We start from the raw sequence: 20,916 nt of genomic DNA, 5'->3' as shown, positions 1-20,916 counted from the left end.
TTTCTCTGATATGCAAGTGGAAGCTGGTCCTTAGCACTGTAATGCATTCTTTGGGGTGGCTGATAGGGTCTCTCCTGAAGCAGAAGTGAAGGACAGGAGTGACCTGCACACTACTGCCCTGCATATATCACCAGTGTCTTGTATAAAGAGCCTAATCTGGTGTCATACAAACTGGCTAAATTTTCATTTGAGTAAGACCTACTGCAAGGCATTGTCTAGTTACTTTATTAGGTAGAGATTGAATGTCTATCTTTAGTTTGAATAAGCATGCTTAAATGCAATATCAGCAATGTATTATCTGAAATGCATTTATCTTAGCAATAAGGTGTATTCAAAAATGACTGACAATGTGGAGCAGGAGGCAGAGGAAGAATGAAGGAATTATAGCAGCAAATAATTGTGTCTAGGGTTTTCCTCTTTCAAAGAGACAGTGAAGGGAGGGGGATGGATTGAAGGGTAGAGGCTCATCTGAGTTCCATTGATAGACAAATATCTGGTGTTATACAGGCTAAGCTGTGTGCTAGTAAGCTTATTGAAGAAATGGTCTTCTGGTGGGTATGCCCACAAATATATTGGTAGATTCCTCTCTCCAGCCTTCACTGAGTCCTTTTGTAGGTAAGGAGTAAGTGATTTTTCTAAAAATGTTTGTTTGCGAAGTGTTATCAAGAGTCAATTGAATTACTGAAGCTGTAAACTCTTCTATACTAATACATTTTAGATTGAGTAAACTTGAGTTTTAAGCATGTGTGTGGTGAGGGGGAAGGATGGGAAAGATTGATTGCGTTAGATCTTAGCTTTCATGGGGGGGAGATGAGCATGTTTACTAAACTAGAGAATCTAGTTACAGTACTTTAGAATGTCAGATACTCTAGAGCTTCTGAAGACTCTGCCTTAGAGCTTTTATCTATGGATGTTAAATACTTGTTTAACTTTTCTCTTTAAAATGGTAGAAGTCTGTACAGCAAGCCAGACTCTCTTGAGCACCTCCATGTGTCTGTCTGCAGTTACTAAAAATGCAGGGAAGTGATATCCTTGTGACAGTGCATTGGCTCCCAGAAACACATTTCTATGGAAGTCTTTTTAAAGCTTAAAGCAGTTTTAAACTTATGAGATTGAGTGTTTTACAACTATGTTATTAGTAACATGAGCAATTATGCAAACTAACTAAAAATCTGATTTACATTTCAGCACTTCCTTATCCTGCCTGTTATGGAGGAGGGAGGGAAGTGTGTGCAATACATTTAATGTGGATGGGGAAGATGAACTAGAAAGTCTAGTTCACTTTCAGGTTCTCATGCCCTATCACGGTGTCACAGCATTAGGCTCTGCGCCAGCGAGGAGCAACATGCTGTCAGACCCTATGCACCTGGTTCCTTTCAGGATTCTGGCCACACTGGTTGTATGCTTGGCAAAAATATCCTTAAATCCAAACACACTTGTTTAAGTGGAAAACGGCGTTTGTTTTTCTTTCACCCTGGCTCCTGTAGGTACATCAGTGATCAGATCCCATAGTGACTGATAGGGCTTTTGGGGATGGAGTAGAAAGGGTCTCCTGCAGCATTGTTCCTATCTGGCTCCCCAGATGTATCCTATAGAGCTAGATGCCTCAGGTAGCACAGCAACCAGTTCCTGTGGAGTCCCATTCCCCATTTGTGCTCCTCCCGCCCTGCACCGCCCGCCTGCAAGGTTTTTGGATTGTTATGGGGGAATCAGGTGAAGACAGCAGATTCCTACTGGAGTTATGCTGTCAGGGTAGAGGTAATTGGAGGAGCAGCAGGAAGAGATGCCTGGAGGTTACTTTCTGTTAGATGGTAGGATTAGTAGGCCATGCCTTTTTCTTCCTTTCCCTGTGATCTCTTCTCAGACCTCCACTAGGTGATGGTAGGAGGTCCTAGGCACTGAGTCCAGCTTCTCTGTCCTGCTCCACTTGCTTTTTTTCCATGGGAAAGGTTAAGCTAGCTCTTTATTAGGTATAAAATGGTCTCTCTGTCATTTCAAGCAGAACATTGATATTTAACACAAGGTATTAGCTCAGCCATACTAAGGCAGAGACTAAAGTGTGCATAGAATAACTTGTAGCACATTTTTCAATATACAGATCTCACAGGATGACCATGAAGCAGTGACTTAGCATATGACGAGCACTGCAAACATTTCAGACATTCTTATCTTAGGCAGTTCCTGTATTATTTCAAGAATGTTTGCAGTGTTGTTGTAGCGGTGTTGGTCCTAGGATGTGGAGACAAGATGGGTGAGGTAATATCTTTTATTGGACCAACTCCTGTTGGTGAAAGAGACAAGCTTTTGAGGATACACAGAACTCTTCTCCAAGTAAGTTTGTGTTTACATATTTCTCTTTTTATTTCTAGCTCTTCCCCCCCCCCACTTTTTTTTTTTTTAAATGAATATAGTGCCCTTGAAAAGTCCTGGTCTACTTGACCTCTGGAGACTGAACTTCATGCACAGAATACATACATTTCTTTGAGGTGCCACGCCTAGTGGCTTCAAATTTGGCTAGGAGGGGCCACTTCTAGAAGTGAGTTGTTCAGTCTCCAAACCTATTCAACTGGCTTCCTCTGCTGGGACCGCAAAACCTGTGATTCCTCTTCTGGTGGTGAATTGTCAACCAGGAAATGGACTCAGACTTGCACTTCATTTCATGTAGACTACCAAAAAGCCATCAGTTTGTAATGACTTTAGGTCACTGTCAAACTACACTGGATTACAGTTGGTGATTGAGATGAAAGGATCCATATTACATGACTCTGCAGTTCCAATAATCTCTTATTGGAGTAACTTCTGTTGGTGAAAGAGAGAAGCTTTTGAATTAAACAGAGCGCTTCAGATCTGGGAAAGGTACTTGGAGGCCTTGTCTACACTACCCAGTTTTGTCAGCAAAAGGCAGCTTTTTGTCAATAAAACAGTGGAGGTGTACACACTATAATGCTCCTTCCGCCGACAAAACTCTTCAGCTTTGCTGACAAAATAAAACCACCTCGATGAGAGGCATAGAGCTTTTTGGGGCAAAGTTAGATTGACAAAGCGTCATTGTAGATGCTGCGTTCGTTACATCGCTGTAACTGCGCCCCAGGAGTATCCCACAATGCCCACCATGACTGCTGTGCTCACTCTTTTGAATCTGCTGCCTTGCATCCAGCTACACAGTCATGCACACCTCCCCTTTCAAAGCCCCAGAAAGTTTTGAAACTGCTCAGCATTGAGAACTTACATAGCTACCACCCAGCTGAGCATGCCTCCTGGACTACAGGGGAGGGGGTGGATCGCCTTCCTCCGTGGAGAGAGCTGGGAGGGAATCACATAATCAAAACATTATAACAAGTAATTCTGCTCTCCCCACCACTAGGACCACATCGGGAGGCAGGCAGGGCAGGCTGCTGCTGTTGTGGGCAGAGGAGAGACTGCTGTGCAGAGCCGGAGAGAGAGGCAAGGACTGATGTCTGGGTGTTCCCTGCCCCCTGCTGGTGTACTGTTCTCTGAGCTGGGGTAGGGAATGGGGGACACCAGCTGTCTGTGTACCAGCCTCTGCCTCAGATTGGTTGCTTCTGGCAGCTGTCTGAACTTAGAGACCGCATGCTGACACACACTTCCCCAACACACACTCTCTCTCTCTCACATACACACTTCCCCCCTCCCCTCAGTGTGTGTGTGTGTGTCTCTCTCTCTCTCTCTCTCACTCACACCCTCTGTCACACACTCTCCCCTTCACACACACACACACTTTGGGCTTCTTGTGTTAGTGCTCAGCAATGTCAGTTTGGTCAGATTACCAAGCGTTACTTTAAAAAGTGATTTAAAATGTTTTACTTCTCGGGCACACACAGCAATAATTACGAGGTTCAGAGCATGGGGCAAACAAACAGTGCCAGGCTCAGCACAGTAACTGCCCCTGTGAGGCATTGCAAACCCTTCCCAAAGCACCCTGCAGCCAATTGCACAGTGGAATAGCTACCCACAGTGCACTGCTCTGTGTTGATGGAGAGCCACTATTGTGGATGGGCTCCACTGACACAAGGAGCATAGTGTGGGCATGCAACAGCAGTTTAATTACAGTGGTGGCTGTATGTCGGTGTAACTTGTGTTGACAAAACTCTGTAATGTAGGCAAGGCCAGAGGGTCACCGCTAAATGCAAGGTAGAACAGATTATTTAGCATAAATAGGTAACATATATTATAAGAGGCCATTCAAGGTGAAGTGGCCAGTTAACACCAATTTAGTTGGTTACAGATTGTTGTAATAAACCATAAAAATCCAGTCTTTTTATTAAGACTCTGATTTTTAGTGTCTAACAAAGTTATGAATATAACTTCCCGGGCTCATCTTTTGAAGATGTTGTGTAGCTTTGAGGATGAGGACTGAGAGGTCAGATATGGATTAATCATTTTGTAAAAAGTGTTCGCCCACAGATGATCTGGTGTTTTTAAAGCGACAAGGTGGGTGAGGTATATCCTTTACCTCTCCCTTGTATCTCTAACATCCTGGGGCCAACACAGCTGTAACAACACAATACAGCAATGGTGTTTTTGTCTTTTTATTATTTTACTGTGTGAGTTCATTTGACAATGTAGTGATTGTCCTTTTTCACCCATACAGTTATTGGGGCAGTCTTATGTGTTAACTACTTAAGCTAAAGAATCTGTTCAACCTTTCATTTAGCTGTGACACTCTGAAAGCTCAAAAGCTTGTTTCTTTAACCAACAGAAGTTGGTCCAATAAAAGATATTACCTCATCTGCCTTGTCTCTTTAGTATCCTGGGAACACCATGCTACAGCAACACTGCAAACAGTTCCAATAACTAAATTGCTTTTTAAGTGAAACTACTCTGTTCAAGCAGATATAAATCATAGCTTCCAAGACTTTTCTCGCTGCTGTTTTGTGTTTATGAATTTGGAACACCATTTAGGAATGTTGGATGACTTGCCAAGGCCACTCATGACTTGCTGAAATTTTCTTTAAAGCTAGTTTGCTGGTCAGGATCCCCCACATTTATCAAGCCTAGCAATGATGCCAACAGTAACTGAACCTTCCTAAAGCAGTAGCTACAGCATAAGGACCTGATTCTGCATGCAGAAAGCTTTCAGGTCTCTCATATGGACTTGGAGAATAAGGTCTAAAAGTTAACAGGTTCAAATGGTTGTTCCAAAGCTTCATGACTGTAGTCTGTGCCACTATCTTCTTTTCCTTCCATTGTAAATGATGATTTCACTCACTTCCAGTACCAGCCCATATTCTGTAAACAGTCTCTAAAATTGCATTCTGACTAGAGCTCATTGGAAATCCGTCAACAAAATTGTTTTTTTTCCATCAAAAATCATCAAAACAAAACTTATTGCAAAAAAGTGTTGGTTTTGATGAGTTTCACACTTCAGATTTTTTTTAAAAGCTTCAGAATTGGCAAAATGTTCCATTTTGACATTTTTGAAACAAAGTTCTGTGTTTTTGGTTCAAAATGATTATGCATTTTGAAATTTAATGTATATATTAAAATAAACCACCAAAATCAAAACAGAACACTTTGGCCTTTACTAATTATATTTTATTTTTGGTTGGTAGACATTTTTGAGATTAACTTTTGATTGGATTGGATTGGTGGGGGGGATTCAAAATCTCAAATTTTCCTGGGATGGAAAAATGGCTTCTTGTTCAGCTCTAGATCTGATTGTGTTGCTGGAAGTTACTTTCACTTTACCCCCTAATGTTAACTGACAAGAGATGTTAGACCCCTGATGTTATCACTGAATTATAGAATCATAGAACTGGACAGGATCTTGAGAGGTCGTCTAGTCCAGTCCTCTGCACTCAAGACAGGACTAAGTATTATCTATACCATCCTGACAGGTTTGTCCAACCTACTCTTAAAAAATCCCCAGTGATGAAGATTCCACAACCTCCCTAGGCAATTTATTCCAGTGCTTAACCACTCTGATAGTTAGAAAGTTTCTCCTAATGTCCAACCTATACTGCCCTTGCTGCAATTTAAGCCCATCGCTTTTTGTCCTGTCCTCAGAGGTTAAGAAACAATTTTTCTCCCTCCTCCTTGTAACAACCTTTTATGTACTTGAAAACTGTTTCATGTCCCTTCTCAATCTTCTCTTCTCTAGACTAAGAAAACTCAATTTTTTTTCAATCTTCCCTCATAGGTCATGTTTTCTAGACCTTTAGTAATTTTTGTTGCTCTTTTCTGGGCTTTCTCCAATTTGTCCACATCTTTCCTGAAATGTGATACCCAGAATTATACACAATACTCCAGTTGAGGCCTAATCAGTGAGGAGTAGAGCAGAAGAATTACTTCTCATGTCTTGCTTACAATACTCCTGATACTACATCCCAGAATGATGTTTGCTTTTTTTGCAACAGCGTTACACTGTTGACTCATTTAGCTTGTGATCCACTATGCCCCTCCGATCCTTTTCCATAGTACTCCTTCCTAGGCAGTCATTTCCCATTTTGTATGTGTGCAACTGATTGTTTCTTCCTAAGTGGAGTACTTTGCATTTTTCCCTATTGAATTTCATCCTATTTACCTCAGACCATTACTCCAGTTTGTCCAGATCATTTTGAATTTTAATCCTGTCCTCCAAAGCACTTGCAACCCCTCCCAGTGTATTCTCTGTGCCATTATCTAAATCATTGATGAAGATATTGAACAGAGCCAGACCCAGAACTGATCCCTGAAGGACCCCACTCATTATGCCCTTCCAGCATGATTGTGAACCTCTGATAACTACCGTATATACTCGTTCATAAGCAGAATATTTTGGGTAAAAAAGTGACTCATCAAAGAACGGGGGTCGGCTTATAAACCAAAATTTGATGATTTTAAACTCTGTGGAATCATTAAATTGAATATCTAATACATTGTCGTTTTGTTTACATGGAGCGTCTGCAGGTATGGAGCCCCTCAACTCGCTGTGGCCACGGTTCGCCGTTCCTAGCCAATGGAGCTGCGGGAAGTGGCGACCACTGGGAGCTGAGGGGCTCCGTGCCTGTGAATGCTCCAGGTAAACAAAATGTCCAGGCCTGCTAGTGGCTTACCCTAATGGGCCAGGAGCCAAAGTTTGCCAACCCCTGAAATATAGGGTTGACTTATGAAAGGGTCATACATTTTTTTTTGCTATTTTTACCTATCCATCTTGGGGGGTGGGGTGGGGTGGGTCGGCTTATAAATGAATGGGCTAATGAACGAGTATTTACGGTAGTCTCTGGGAACGATTTTCTAATCAGTTATGCGCCCACCTTATAGTAGCTCCATCTAGGTTTTATTTCCCTAGTTTGTTTGAGAAGGTCATGTGAGACAGTATCAAAAGCTTTACTAAAGATATACCACATGTACTGCTTCCTCCCCTCCACAAGGCTTGTTACCCTGTCAAAGTAAGCTATCAGGTTGGTTTGACACGATTTGTTCTTGACAAATCCATGTTGACTGTTGTTTATCATCTTCTAGATGTTTGCAAATTGATTGCTTAATTATTTGCGCCATTATCTTTCTGGGTACAGAAGTTAAGCTGACTGGTTTGTAATTCCCCAGGTTGTCCTTATTTCCATTTTTATACATGGGCATTATATTTGCCCTTTTCCAGTCTTCTGTCTCCTGTCTTCCATGACTTTTCAAAGATAATTGCTAATGACTCAAATATCTCCTCAGTCAGCTCCTTGAGTAATCTAGGATGCATTTCATCAGGCCCTGGTGATTTGACTTGTTCTTTCCCTTTTAGATTCTGATCCTACCTCATTTTCACTGGCATTCACTATGTTAGACGTCCAATTGCCACCAAACTTTTTGGTGAAAACCGAAACAAAGAAGTTATTAAGCACCTCTGCCATTTCCACATTTTCTGTTCTTTATTATAGTTTCAGCGAGTTTGTCTGGTACTGAAGTCTGGCTTACTGGCCTGTAATTGCCGGGATCACCTCTGGAGCCCTTTTAAAAAATTGGCATCACATTAGCTGTCGTCCAGTCATTTGGTACAGAAGCTGATTTAAATGATGGGTTATAGATTAGTTAGTTCTGCAATTTCACATTTGAGTTCCTTCAGAACTCTTGGGTGAATACCATCCAGTCCTGGTGACTTATTACAGTTTAATTTATCCATTTGTTCCAAAACCTTCTCTAGTGACACCTCAGTCTGGGACAGTTCCTCAGATTTGTCACCTAAAAAAATGGCTCAGGTTTGGGAATCTCCATCACATCCTCATCCGTGAAGACCGATGCAAAGAATTCATTAAGGGCTTGTCTACACTGGCCCTTCACAGCGCTGCAACTTTCTCGCTCAGGGGTGTGAAAAAACACCCGCCTGAGCACTGCAAGTTTCAGTGCTGTAAAGTGCCAGTGTAGACAATGCATCAGCGCTGGTAGCTATTCCCCTCGTGGGAGGTAGACTACACAAACCACATTAAAGACAGACATTTAAATTGTTTTACTTAACTAAAACAATGAAGTTATGTATTCTGGATTTTTTTTCTTCAACAGCAAACATCATTTTAACAAAACAAGCATATTTCAAGTTTTTTAAAATTAGGTTTGTTTTTGTTAAAATTGTTTAACTAAAATAGTTAAATGAAATATTTAAAAAAAATTAAATTCACACAGCCATGTCAACATGATATTGGCTTCTGCAGTTAACTCAGTTGTCTGCACCTTTATTTTCCTGTTTGTTCATAATCTGGAAAAGAAAAACAAGTTTCCCGGCTTTTTCAGGTCCCAAACGATATCTCAATTTGGAATGAATTAGTCCAAAGGAAGAAAATGTTCTTTCTACACCGGCAGAAGAAGCTACTGTTGTTAAAAGAGAGATTATCACTTCAACAGTCTCTGAATCCAAGTGCTTAGTGACTTCCACCAGTTCACTGGTGTGACTTTCTTTAAAACATCAGCAGCAAACATATATTTCTTGAATGGTTCTTATTCCCAACCTGGGTCTCTTTTACGGCTTGCTGCCATTATAGATTTTCCCTTCTAGTGAGAGAATGGTGTGGTAGATCTCAAATCAATGAAGGTTACACTCAGAAAGACCTCAAGACTTCTGGAATATTCTGCTCAAACAGTTTCACTTTTGTTTCTTCTGCTGTCCCTCCCTTCTCACATTTATCTCCAGACTTCTCCTTGTCCAAATCTATTCCGCTCCCAACAATCTTCTATTCATTGAACTTTTTGAAACTTTGCACTTTTAGAGAGAGGTAAGATTGACTCTGTGTACAGAAATTTGCAGACACAATAGAGTTGCGGTCTGTTATTTCTCACCATATTATATTATATTGTATTAAACATTTTTGCCGTTAACAAGCATGTTATGTTATTTCTGGAGACACAAATCCATAGTTTGAGATGCTTAGTTTTGCAGTTCTCTGATGGTATCTTCTAGACTGAGCATGGGTCCTATTGGGTAGATAGAAAGATTAACCTAAATAATCTATACAGAAGCCCCTGGAACTCCATAAAATTGGATCCCTAATCCATGAACTGTTGGAACTCAGTTACAAAACTTTTCTTAAACATTACATGAATATATTGTCTCATACTATAGAATTAGAATTTATAATTCCTATTCCATGATGAGATATCTTTGAGCTATAATGTATCTTAATTAAAACTATCTTTAGATAGGTTTTTTCCTCAAAAAGCATTTTATCAACCCCCCTCAGATTTAAATAAAAAAAAATTTTTTTTTTAAATCATTGATTTTTTTTTTTTTGTACACCCTGGTGACTGGGTAACAAAATGGCACATGAGATTCACTGTTGATAAATGCAAAGTAATGCACATTGGAAAACATCCCAACTATGTATCTAAAATGATGGGGTCTAAATTAGCTGTTACCAGTCAAGAAAGAGATCTTGGAGTCATTATGGATAGTTCTCTGAAAACATCCACTCAGTTTGCAGCGGCAGTCAAAAAGCTAATAGAATGTTGGGAATCATTAAGAAAGTGATAGATAATACAACAGAAAATATCCTATTGCCTCTATATAAATCCTTGGTACGTCCACATCTTGAATACTGTGTGCAGATGTGGTCGCCTCACTTCCCCCCCCACCCCCAAATGGTGGGGGCAGGGATTGGTAAAGGTTCAGAAGAGGGCAACATAAATGATTAGGAGTATGGAACAGCTGCCATATGAGGAGAGATTAATAAGACTGGGACTTTTCAGTTTGGAAAAGAGACGACTAAGGTGGGATATGATAGAGGTCTATAAAATCATGACTGGTATGGAGAAAGTAAATAAAGAAGTGTTGTTTGCTCCTTCTCATAACACAAGAAGAGGGGTCATCAAATTAAATTAATAGGCAGCAGGTTTAAAACAAATGAAAGGCGTATTTCTTCACACAACACACAATCAACCTGCAGAACTCCTTGCCAGAGGATGTTGTGAAGGCCAAGACTATAACAGGGTTCAAAAAAGAGTAGGTAAGTTCATGGAGGATAGGTCCATCAATGGCTCTTAGCCAGGATGGGCAGAGATGTTGTACCTAGCCTCTGTTTTCCAGAAGCTGGGAATGAGCAACCAGGGGATGGATCACTTGAGGATTACCTGTTCTGTTCATTCCCTCTGATGCAACGTGGCATTGGCCGCTGCTGGAAGACAGGATACTGGGCTAGATGGACCTTTGGTTTGACTCAGTATGGCCGTTCTTATGTTCTTGTATAATATAGCCTCCTGGTCAGCAAAAAGTGTCAAGTTTTTAATTTAAAGTTATGTTTAGTAGCAAATCAACTGTTTTAATGGTTGCCTATCAATGAGAATGATCCTTTCTTTAGGAAAATATCTAAAGTATAAATGCAAAAGTAGTTCTAAAATCAATTATTTAAATCGAGGTTTCTGCTTGCTGATTTAAATCACTGATTTAATGTTGGTTAAATTCAGTGTAGGACTTCCTAAGCTGACCACAGATTTAAGTGGTATTTGTTAGATATATCTGTAATGTAAGTCCACCTCTGTCTGGTAACTTAACCCTTACTTTGTAGAGGTGCTTAGTTTTTATTTTAACTCCATCTTATTTTGTAAAATTCTTCACTACTGCTGGAACACAAGTGTATCTTAGTGCAGTTTTTGACAGTGTGGTGAGAGATATGCTATGTCTAGCTTCACTGGATAAGCACAGTAATGGATGTAACATGACAATTACTTGGTGGAGAAATAGTGAGTCGTATTAATTTGATCAGTGGAACAAGCGAACTGAAGTGCCCCTAGACTAAATAATCTATAATAGCTATTTCCTTGGGCTATTGAAGTCTGTAATGACATGGCTAAAGACGTTAATGAGGTCAACACTGGGCTTCAAAATTAAGATAAATAGAGTGAAGTTCAAGTGTGGTTCCCCTCACCCCCCGCTTTTTATGTCTGTGGACTCTAGTGGAGCCTTCGCAATATTTATACAGACAGATGAGCTAGTAATATTGGCATTGGTGTAGAGAGTGCTAAATCCTTGTAGTGCAAATGCAGCTTCGCTACTGGTAGAACTATGCTCCCTTCTCTTTCCTCCCCCCCACCCCCAAGTCTCATAAAATGCTTGTTGCCCTAAGTTTTTTCTTTATAGGGCTGTTGCTAAGAATTTTTGGGGGTGAGGGGTTGAATGGTGAAGCATCACCTTATCTTCACAACTATCCTCAATCTCTACTCCTCCTCCTCCGTTGTTCTACTCTCACATCTAGCTTTTTTTGTAGATCTCTTTCATGAATAACTCCAGACTCTGCTTCTCTTCCTGGTTTTTCCTGGCCAACACCATGAAATTGTCATGATGGAAAGTTTCACTGTTACCCACAAACAGCAGCAGTGAACCTGACAGTCATGTAAACTTCCCTCTGCCTCTGGGTAGCAATGCTATGATCCATAAAGGATGTGCTGGAGTTGTGGGCAGACTTGGGAACAGAGAACAGCATTGGTTTATAACATTTGCTTCATGTTTAGGATGTTCTCTACTGTGATAGGAGCTAGAAACTCAATTTCAAACAATGAAAACTAAAATATATAGACATTTATGGGTAATGCCCTGGAGAAGCTTTCCACTCTCCTCTGACAGGTGGATTTTTCCAGTCATGTGAGAGAATATAGCTACAGCATGTGAAAAAAGCATTTCAGTGTTGGATATAAGCAGGCTACTTGCTAACTGTGTCAAAAATGAGCAGCCTTTTCAGTATATCAGGGTTTGCCATCAAAATACTAAAAATCCAAAAACAAACCTGATTTTATGCATATCTGCCACAGTATTAACTTTTTATTATTAAAAATTGCTGGCTGTTGCAAGATGTACTTTAAAGATTTAGAGAAGTTCCTTGCCTGAAGAGCTTAAAGTGGGGGTGGGGGAAGGAGAATACAAAAACAAACAAACACCACAGCAATTCAGATAAAGGAGATTGAGGTGAAATTATTAGTGAAAAGAAAAGAGGAAGAACTCCTGAAAGTTGGTTTTGAGGTGGTTTTTGGCAGATGTCGTAGGGGCTTGGAAGTTCTTATCTTATTTACTACCACCTCTCTATATGAAGGTGGCTTTTTTTTTCTTCCTCTTTTGTGAGCGAGCAGTAAGGTATGAAGATTTATGTATGTGAAAGAGCAGGAAAGTAGATCAGAAATGTATGTAAACAAAGTTAGATAAAGCCTTCAAGGGAAGGGCAAACTTGCTTGACGCGTCACTTCTGTTCGTTCTGCATCTTCATATGCTATGGTTGCATGCATAATTAGGGTGACCAGATGGTAACTGTGAAAAAATGGGATGGGGGGTAATAGGTGCCTATATAAGAAAAAGTCCCAAAAAATGGGACTGTCCCTTTAAAAATGGGACATCTGGTCACTCAATGCATAATACATATATGCAAAATATAGTTGCACAACATGAGAGGAAAGGCAATATTTATGTTGGAGAACAAAGCCATGCACTCCATGCTAGTCTTATGCATACAATTAGTGACTAAGTGCAGGTAGTTTCCAGCTGCTAAGATTGTCTTATCAGCCCTGTAATATAAGACTGTGTCAGACTTGTGTTAGAATCTCATATTATTACTTGCCATTTATACAGTGCCTGTAAAAATCATTCTCTCAATATCCCTTTCAGGTATGAGGTTATTTTTACTTATGTTTTGAATTTATTGTTTTGTAGGCTGAAAGTTGGCATTTGAGTTTTCAATGAGGGATACACAAACCTGTGTATATAAGTCTTCAACTAAGCCGAAGATAATTTGAAGCTTTAAGTATCTAGATTAGAACTTCTGGTTTTTGTGGCAGAAACAAATATTGCAGTCTGTTTTCCTTCCTAGAAGATGATGTGGTGGGTGAAAGAGCTGCCTTCCTCAATCTCCAGCCCTTATCTTCTGGAGGGAGGCCCTCAGCTCCATACCACTGTTGCTGCATACAGCTTTGTATGTTCTACTGCTAACTCTAATGTTAGGGTGGCTTTGGATAATCTTCAAATCCAAGGTCTGATTGGTCTGGAGCCTATTTTTATTATATTGTCAAGCCATATACCAACTCTGACTGAATGTATAGCTAGGACCCTGCCATTGGAAGCGATAAGCGTTAATGGAATTTGTCTAACTGCCTCCGTGCTTAATGTGACTCGTACAGCTGTATTTAAAAACTGTCTTTAGGCTTTATTCCAGTCCTCTTAACCATAATTTATAACTCTGCACTTCTATAGTACTGTTCAATCGAGGACTTCAAAGTACTTTTTAGACATTAATCTGGAATGCCAGACACTCTTGAGGGACATGTGGGATTGCTTCATGTTACCACCTCTGGAGTGAAACATAGCAGCTTGACAGCAGTGCTACTCAACAGTTTGGGTCAGGAAATGAAGAATATCATATCCAACAAATTACAGATAGGCAGAATGAGTTGCCTCTTAGGAAAATTGCAGACTTCTGTAGTTTTTCGTAATTACAAGTTGTCAGGACCTCAGTGTCTCATCCCAAGTGAGATTCAGGAGGACAGTGTTCCTTAACACCGTGCTGGGGTGCTGATTTATTAGTGACTTGGAGATAAAAGTGCCATTATCTAATCACCAAGATCACCTCCAAGATATAGGTGACTTAGCACAGCCCTACTTTGCTTCTGAGACCTGAAAGGATCACAGTGCAAAGCTTTATGATTACAGACACCCTGGGTCATGGAATCCAGCCACTTGCTATTTCAGGTAACACTATCATATAATCTTGTTCATAAATTTATCAACCTCTATCTTAAAATTAGGTAGGTTGTTTTTCCCACTACTCCTGTTGGGAAAGCTGTTCCAGAACTTCTCTCCTCTGATGGTTAGAAAACTTCTAATTTCCATCCTAAATTTATTCATAGCCAGTTTATACCCATTTGTTCTTCTGCCCACATTGTTTCTTTATCTTAAATAACTCTTCTCCCTCACAGATGTATTTATAGAGAGCAATCATATGCTCTCTTGGCTTGTTTAGCCTAGCAAAATGAAGGCTAAGCTCTTTTAGGGCTTGTCTACGGCCTGGTCTACACTAGGCGTTTAAACTGGTTTTAGGAGCGTAAAACCGATTTAACATCACACCCGTCCACACTGAGAGGCCCTTTATATTGGTATAAAGGGCTCTTTAAACCGGTTTCTGTACTCCTCCCTAACGAGAGGAGTAGCGCTAATATCAGTATTACCATATCGGATTAGGGTTAGTGTGGCCGCAGATCGACGGTATTGGCCTCCGGGCGGTATCCCACAGTGCACCACTGACTGCTCTGGACTGCAATCTGAACTCGGATGCAGTGGCCAGGTAGACAGGAAAAGCCCCGCGAACTTTTGAATATTTCCTGTTTGCCCAGCGTGGAGCTTCGATCAGCACGTGTGGTGATGCAGTTAAAAATCAAAATAAAGAAAGAGCTCCCGCATGGACCATGCGGATGTGATCGCTGTAAGAGCAGGCAAATCTGTTCTATCAGCGCTCCGTTACAGAAGACGAAATTCAAAATCATTTCTAAAAAATCTCCGGACAGACGGCATAGCAGAGACTCAGCGCACTGCTGCGTGACAAGCGTAACGGAAAGCCAAAGAATCAAATGGACGCTCATGGACTGGAGGACTCAAGCTATCCCACAGTTCCTGCAGTCTCCGAAAAGTATTTGCATTCTTGGCTGAGCTCCAAATGCTTCTAGGGTCAAACACAGTGTCCGTGGTGGGTCAGGGCATAGCTCGGCAATTTACGCACCCCCCCACCCACCCCCAGAAGTGAAAGGGAAAACAATCCTCTCTTGACTCTTTAACATGTCACCCTATCTTTACTGAATGCTGCAGATAGACGCGATGCTGCAGCACTCAACACCAACATCCTTGCTCTCCCCCCGCCATGGGTGGCTGATGGTGCAATATGACTGATATCCGTCCTCATCATCAGCCTATTGGCACATGGGGCAGTGCAAAAGGACTGGTAACCATGCTGACTAGCATCCGTGAGGTCTGTCAAGGGCGCCTGGCCCTAATTTTTCCTGGTAGATGGTGCAGTATGGCTGGTTACCATCGTCATCATAGCAACAGGGGGCTGAGCTCCATCAGCCCCCACCCTTCATGTGTAAAGAACAGATTCAGTTGCCCCTGGACTAGCAGAGGGATGCTGGGCTCCTCTCCTCCACACTCCTTACTGTCCTGTCTGGACTATCATAGCAGCTGGAGGCTGCCTTCCACTCATTTCTCACTAACAAGTCACTGTGTGTTGTTCCTGCATTCTTTATTACTTCATCACACAAGTGGGGGGACAATGCTATGGTAGCCCAGGAAGGCTGGGGGAAGAACGGAATCAACAGGTGGGGTTGTTGCAGGAGCACCCCCTGTGAATAGCATACAGCTCATAATTTCTGCAGGATCTGACACAGAGCAGCTGTGCTCTCTGATTCTCTGATACAGTGGTTCTCTAGTACACTTGCCCATATTCTAGGCAGGACTGATTCTATTTTTAGATACCAAAAAGGAGGGATTGACTCAGGGAGTCATTCCCAATTTTGGCTTTTGCGCCCCTGGCTGAGATCAGCCAGGGGCACTTATGACAGCAGCAAATGGCACAGTGCAAAAGGACTGGTAACCATGATCATCTTATTACCAATTTATGGTATGGTAGATGGTACAGTATGGCTGGTAACCATCTCTGCTGTCATGCAAAAGCATGCTTCTGTGTAGCGCTGCTGAATCGCCTCTGTGAGCGGCATCTAGTACACATACGATGATAGTCACAAAAGGCAAAACAGGCTCCATGATTGCCATGCTATGGCATCTGCCAGGGCAATCCAGGGAAAAAAGGCATGAAATGCTTGTCTGCCGTTGCTTTCCCAGAGGAAGGAGTGACTGATGACATTTACCCAGAACCACCCGCGACAATGATTTTTGCCCCATCAGGCACTGGGATCTCAACCCGGAAATTCCAAGGGGTGGGGGAGGCTGCGGGAACTATGGGATAGCTACGGAATAGCTACCCACAGTGCAACGCTCCAGAAATCGACGCTAACCTCGGACCGTGGACGCACACCACCGATTTAATGTGTTTAGTGTGGCCGCGCACACTCAATTTTATACAATCTGTTTTGCTAAACCGGTTTATGTAAATTCGGAATAATCCTGTAGTGTAGACGTACCCTACATTACCCGCTGGATTGACAGGCAGCGACCACCAAGCACTCTCCTGTCGACTCTGATACTCCACCAGAGCAAGAGGCACAGGCAGAGTCGACGGGGAAGCATCAGCTGTCGACTTACCGCAGTGAAGACACCACGGTAAGTAGATCTAAGTACGTCGACTTCAGCTACGTTATTCAGGTAGCTGAAGTTGCGTAACTTAAATCAATTTCCCTCCCGCCCCCCTCCGTGTAGATCAGGTCTTAGTCTCTTCTCCTAAGGTAGGCTTTGCATTCCCTGATAATTCTACTAGCTCTTCTCTGCACGTGTTCCAGTTTGAATTAATCTTTTTTTTTTTTTGAACATGGGTGACCAGAATTGCATGTAATATTTTAGATGAGGCATTAATACTTCCCTATCTATACTGGAAATATCTCACATGATGCATCCTAGGATCAAATTTGCTTTTTTTATGGCCGTATTACATTGGCGAGAAAAGAGGACAACCTTTTTCATGTTGCTTAAGGCCCTTTTTTACTTTATATATTGTATTTTTTTATATATTGTACGTTATTATTTTTGATTTTTTACTTTTATGATAGGAAATTAATTTTATTGTCAAAACATTTAAACATATAAATTTAAAATATACATAGCTAAACTTACAAAGTTTTTGCTTTTGTTTTTTAAAATACAGTACATACGATGCTAATAGTAGCTGAAATATTTGCTTATGCAATAAATAGATGCAGAGCTTTTGCTGTTAGCTTTTGTTGAAATGCTTGGTCTGGAAACCTCATATTTAAACCCTTCCAATGCCGTTGCTAAACTGCTGGATTGCGATCTTTGACAATAAAGCTACATGTACAATAAACTATACATTCCTGCTTCAGATGAATGGATGTCACGGCACCACTAATGTTGGGATTCCCTCGGAGGCCTTTTCCACTCAGCTTGTTCAGAACACTTTGTCCAGATCTGGGAAAACACTTCATTCAGTTCTCTGGGATCCAAAAAAACTCAGTTTGACTCCAGATTGTATCACTTAGGTATCTTTAATTGGAAAACAGCAAAGCTATGCTGAATTGATCAGACTCAAACGTAGGGGGTGGGTCGGTATAGGCATGCAGACATTCAAAGTTTCACTGAAAACCTCTTCCTTTATAAACATGTACACATTACATTGTGTTTACTGTATTACATCACACTTTTTTGGATTGGCTTGGTTACTTTTCAGGAACCAATCCCTGTGCAGCATGCTCTGTCCATGCTCAACCTCATCTCTATATTCCTAACTGATTTTGTCCATAGTTATCTTGTTGGTAGTAAGTAAATGGTTCCCTGGGTGTTGACCCTCTTATCCTAGCTGGTTCAGACTGTCTTTTTAGTCTACTGACCTATTTACTTATCTTATTTAGCATAGATTTCTGTCTGCAGCCTAACGACCTGTTTACCTTCCTAATTCTATCATCAAAGAAATGAGGCCTCCCTCCATGTGTTAATTACACACTACAGGCCAGGCCTCAGCTACATTAGTCATCCTGTGATTGACTTGTCTACACTGGCACTTTACAGCGTTGCAGCTTTCTCACTCAAAGGTGTGAAAAAACATCCCCCTGAGCGCAGCAGATTTCGGTGCTGTAAAGCGCCGGTATAGGCAGTGCACCAGCGCTGGGAGCCACGCCTCTGCCGTGACTACACAAGCCACATTAAAGTGCTGTTGAGGCAGCGCTTTAGCGTTGCCAGTGTAGACTAGCCCTAATACACATAGTGTTTTCCTCTCTGGGCTTGGCTACACTTACAAGTTGCAGCGCTGGGAGTTACAGCGCTGGTCATGCAGCTGTGTAGGGCCAGCGCTGGAGTGTGGCCACACTGACAGCTACCAGCGCTGCAGTGTGGCCACACTTGCAGCACTTTCCAGCGCTGTATTGAGAGGTGCATTGTGGGCAGCTATCCCACAGAGCACCTCGTCCCATTTTGGCGCTGAGTATTGTGGGAAGGGGAAGGAAGTGTGCGGGTCATTCCGCTTCCTGTTTGCCAGCGCCCCGTGGTGCATCGCTTCACATCCCAGCATTCACTCTTTCCGGCAGCGTTTGGCGCCATTGTGAGTGTCTTTCTGTTTTGCTCTCTGTGTGAATCGCGATTTCTGTGGCAAATGGAGCCCGAGCTGCTGAGGACTGTGCTGATGAGTGTCACCAGCACAACACGTTTGGCAGTCGAGCTATTCCTTCAGCTCCAAAGTGACAGTGAGGAGTCTGACGATGATATCGATATCGATTCTCCTGCCGCGTGTGACACCAAAGTGCTTGTGGCATTCACAGAAATGCTCAGCACCGTTGAACGCCGCTTTTGGGCTCGGGAAACCAGCACTGAGTGGTGGGATCACATCGTCATGGAAGTCTGGGATGACGAGCAGTGGCTGCAGAACTTTCATATGAGAAAAGCCACTTTCATGGGACTGTGTGCTGAGCTCGCCCCCACTCTGCGGCGCAAGGACACAAGATTGAGAGCTGCCCTGACGGTGGAAAAGCGGGTGGCTATTGCAATCTGGAAGCTGGCAACTCCAGACAGCTACCGGTCGGTTGGGAACCAGTTTGGTGTGGGAAAGTCGACCGTGGGAATCGTTTTGATGCAAGTTTGCAAGGCAATTAATCGCATCCTGCTAAGAAAGACCGTGACTCTGGGGAGCGTGCAGGACATTGTGGATGGCTTTGCACAAATGGGTTTCCCTAACTGTGGAGGGGCGATAGATGGGACGCATATTCCTATTCTGGCCCCCCCCCACCTGGCATCAGAGTACGTTAATCGTAAGGGGTATTTCTCTATGGTTCTCCAGGCGCTTGTGGATCACCGCGGGCGTTTCATTGACATTTACACAGGCTGGCCTGGAAAGGTGCATGATGCACGCATCTTTCGGAACAGTGGCCTGTTCAGGAAGATGCAGGCAGGGACTTTTTTCCCAGACAGGAAGATCACAGTAGGGGATGTCGAAATGCCCACTGTGATCCTTGGAGACCCCGCGTATCCGTTACTGCCTTGGCTCATGAAACCCTATACAGGGAAGCTTGACAGGAGCAAGGACCGGTTCAACTACAGGCTGAGCCGGTGCAGAATGACTGTGGAGTGTGCTTTTGGGTGTTTAAAAGCCCGCTGGAGATGTCTGTATGGGAAGCTAGACTTGGGGGAAAGCAGCATCCCGGCGGTTATATGCGCTTGCTGTACCCTCCATAATATTTGTGAAGGGAAGGGTGAAACATTCAGTCAGGCATGGACCACCGAGGTTCAAGTCCTGGAGGCTGAATATGCACAGCCAGAGAGCAGGGCTAATAGAGAGGCCCAGCACAGGGCTACAAGGATTAGGGATGCCTTGAGGGAAGAATTTGAGGCTGAAAGCCAACAGTAATGTTTGCTGCCTTGCATGGGAGTGAATTGCACTGCTTACACTGTTATTCTATTATCCATAATAATAATATGATTTGCAGTGCCTCTTTCTTTACTGGGCTAAGGTATCTTTCACTATCTGCTATAATAAAGACTGTTTTCAAAGCCAAGAATTGTTTTATTGAAAAGAAAAAAACTTCCTAGACAGACAGACACAACATTTCATGAACACAAGAGGGCAGGGGTGTGGGTTGGTGAACTGTACAGTCACAAGTTTGCATATGTCCTGTCTGGAGTGCTGTTTAATGAATCCTGCACTTCAGGGTGCATATACTCCATAGTGATGGGGGTTGAGTGCAGAGGGTAAGGGTGGTGGTAGGTATCAGGGCTGGTTGGTGAACGTACAGGTGTTGGAGGCAGCTGGTGGTGGTAAGAACCTGAATGCTGGGGAAAGGCGGTTTGAGCTGACATTGGGGCACAAGGCAAAAAGGACGGGGCGGGTGGGGGAGTAGCACGGTAGTGCTCTGCTTGCATGGCAACGAGTGACTCTATAGAGTCCGCTTGGCGCGACAGGATGCTTAGCAGCCGCTCCGTGCTTTTCCTCTTGGCCACTGCATTTCTCTTGCGGATCCTGCTTTCCTTCTCTCTCCACTCCTTCAAGTCTTTACTCTCTCGAGCAGAGTGATGAAGAACAGTTTTCAGCATGTCCTCTTTGCTCTTTCGGGGATTTTTTCTCAAATTTTGAAACCTCTGTGATGTTGAACATCTGGGCAGTCCAGTAGTCAAGGTCACTGTAGAAACACAGAAATGACAACATTTAACACGGGCAGCATTGTATCCACTATCTCCAGACATGAATTGTTACACTGAGGGAGTTCTCACTTTAGCATTCTTTTCCCCACACGCATAACACAACAGAAGCCACGAAATGGTGAGTGAGGGTGCTTATATAGGGAGAAGTGGGGCTTGAGTGA

At 42.5% G+C, this 20,916-nt stretch overlaps 1 protein-coding gene across 2 annotated transcripts in view; it reads left to right on the top strand.

Moving 5' to 3' along the window:
* Positions 1–20,916, top strand: part of GRAMD4 (GRAM domain containing 4) — a 143,732-nt gene that overhangs the window by 1,516 nt on the left and 121,300 nt on the right. The gene's annotated exons all lie outside the window — the stretch shown is intronic.

The sequence above is a fragment of the Mauremys reevesii genome, linkage group 1, assembly GCF_016161935.1.
Source record: "Mauremys reevesii isolate NIE-2019 linkage group 1, ASM1616193v1, whole genome shotgun sequence".
Classification (NCBI taxonomy): domain Eukaryota; kingdom Metazoa; phylum Chordata; order Testudines; family Geoemydidae; genus Mauremys; species Mauremys reevesii.
This window is presented reverse-complemented; position numbering and strand designations above follow the sequence as displayed.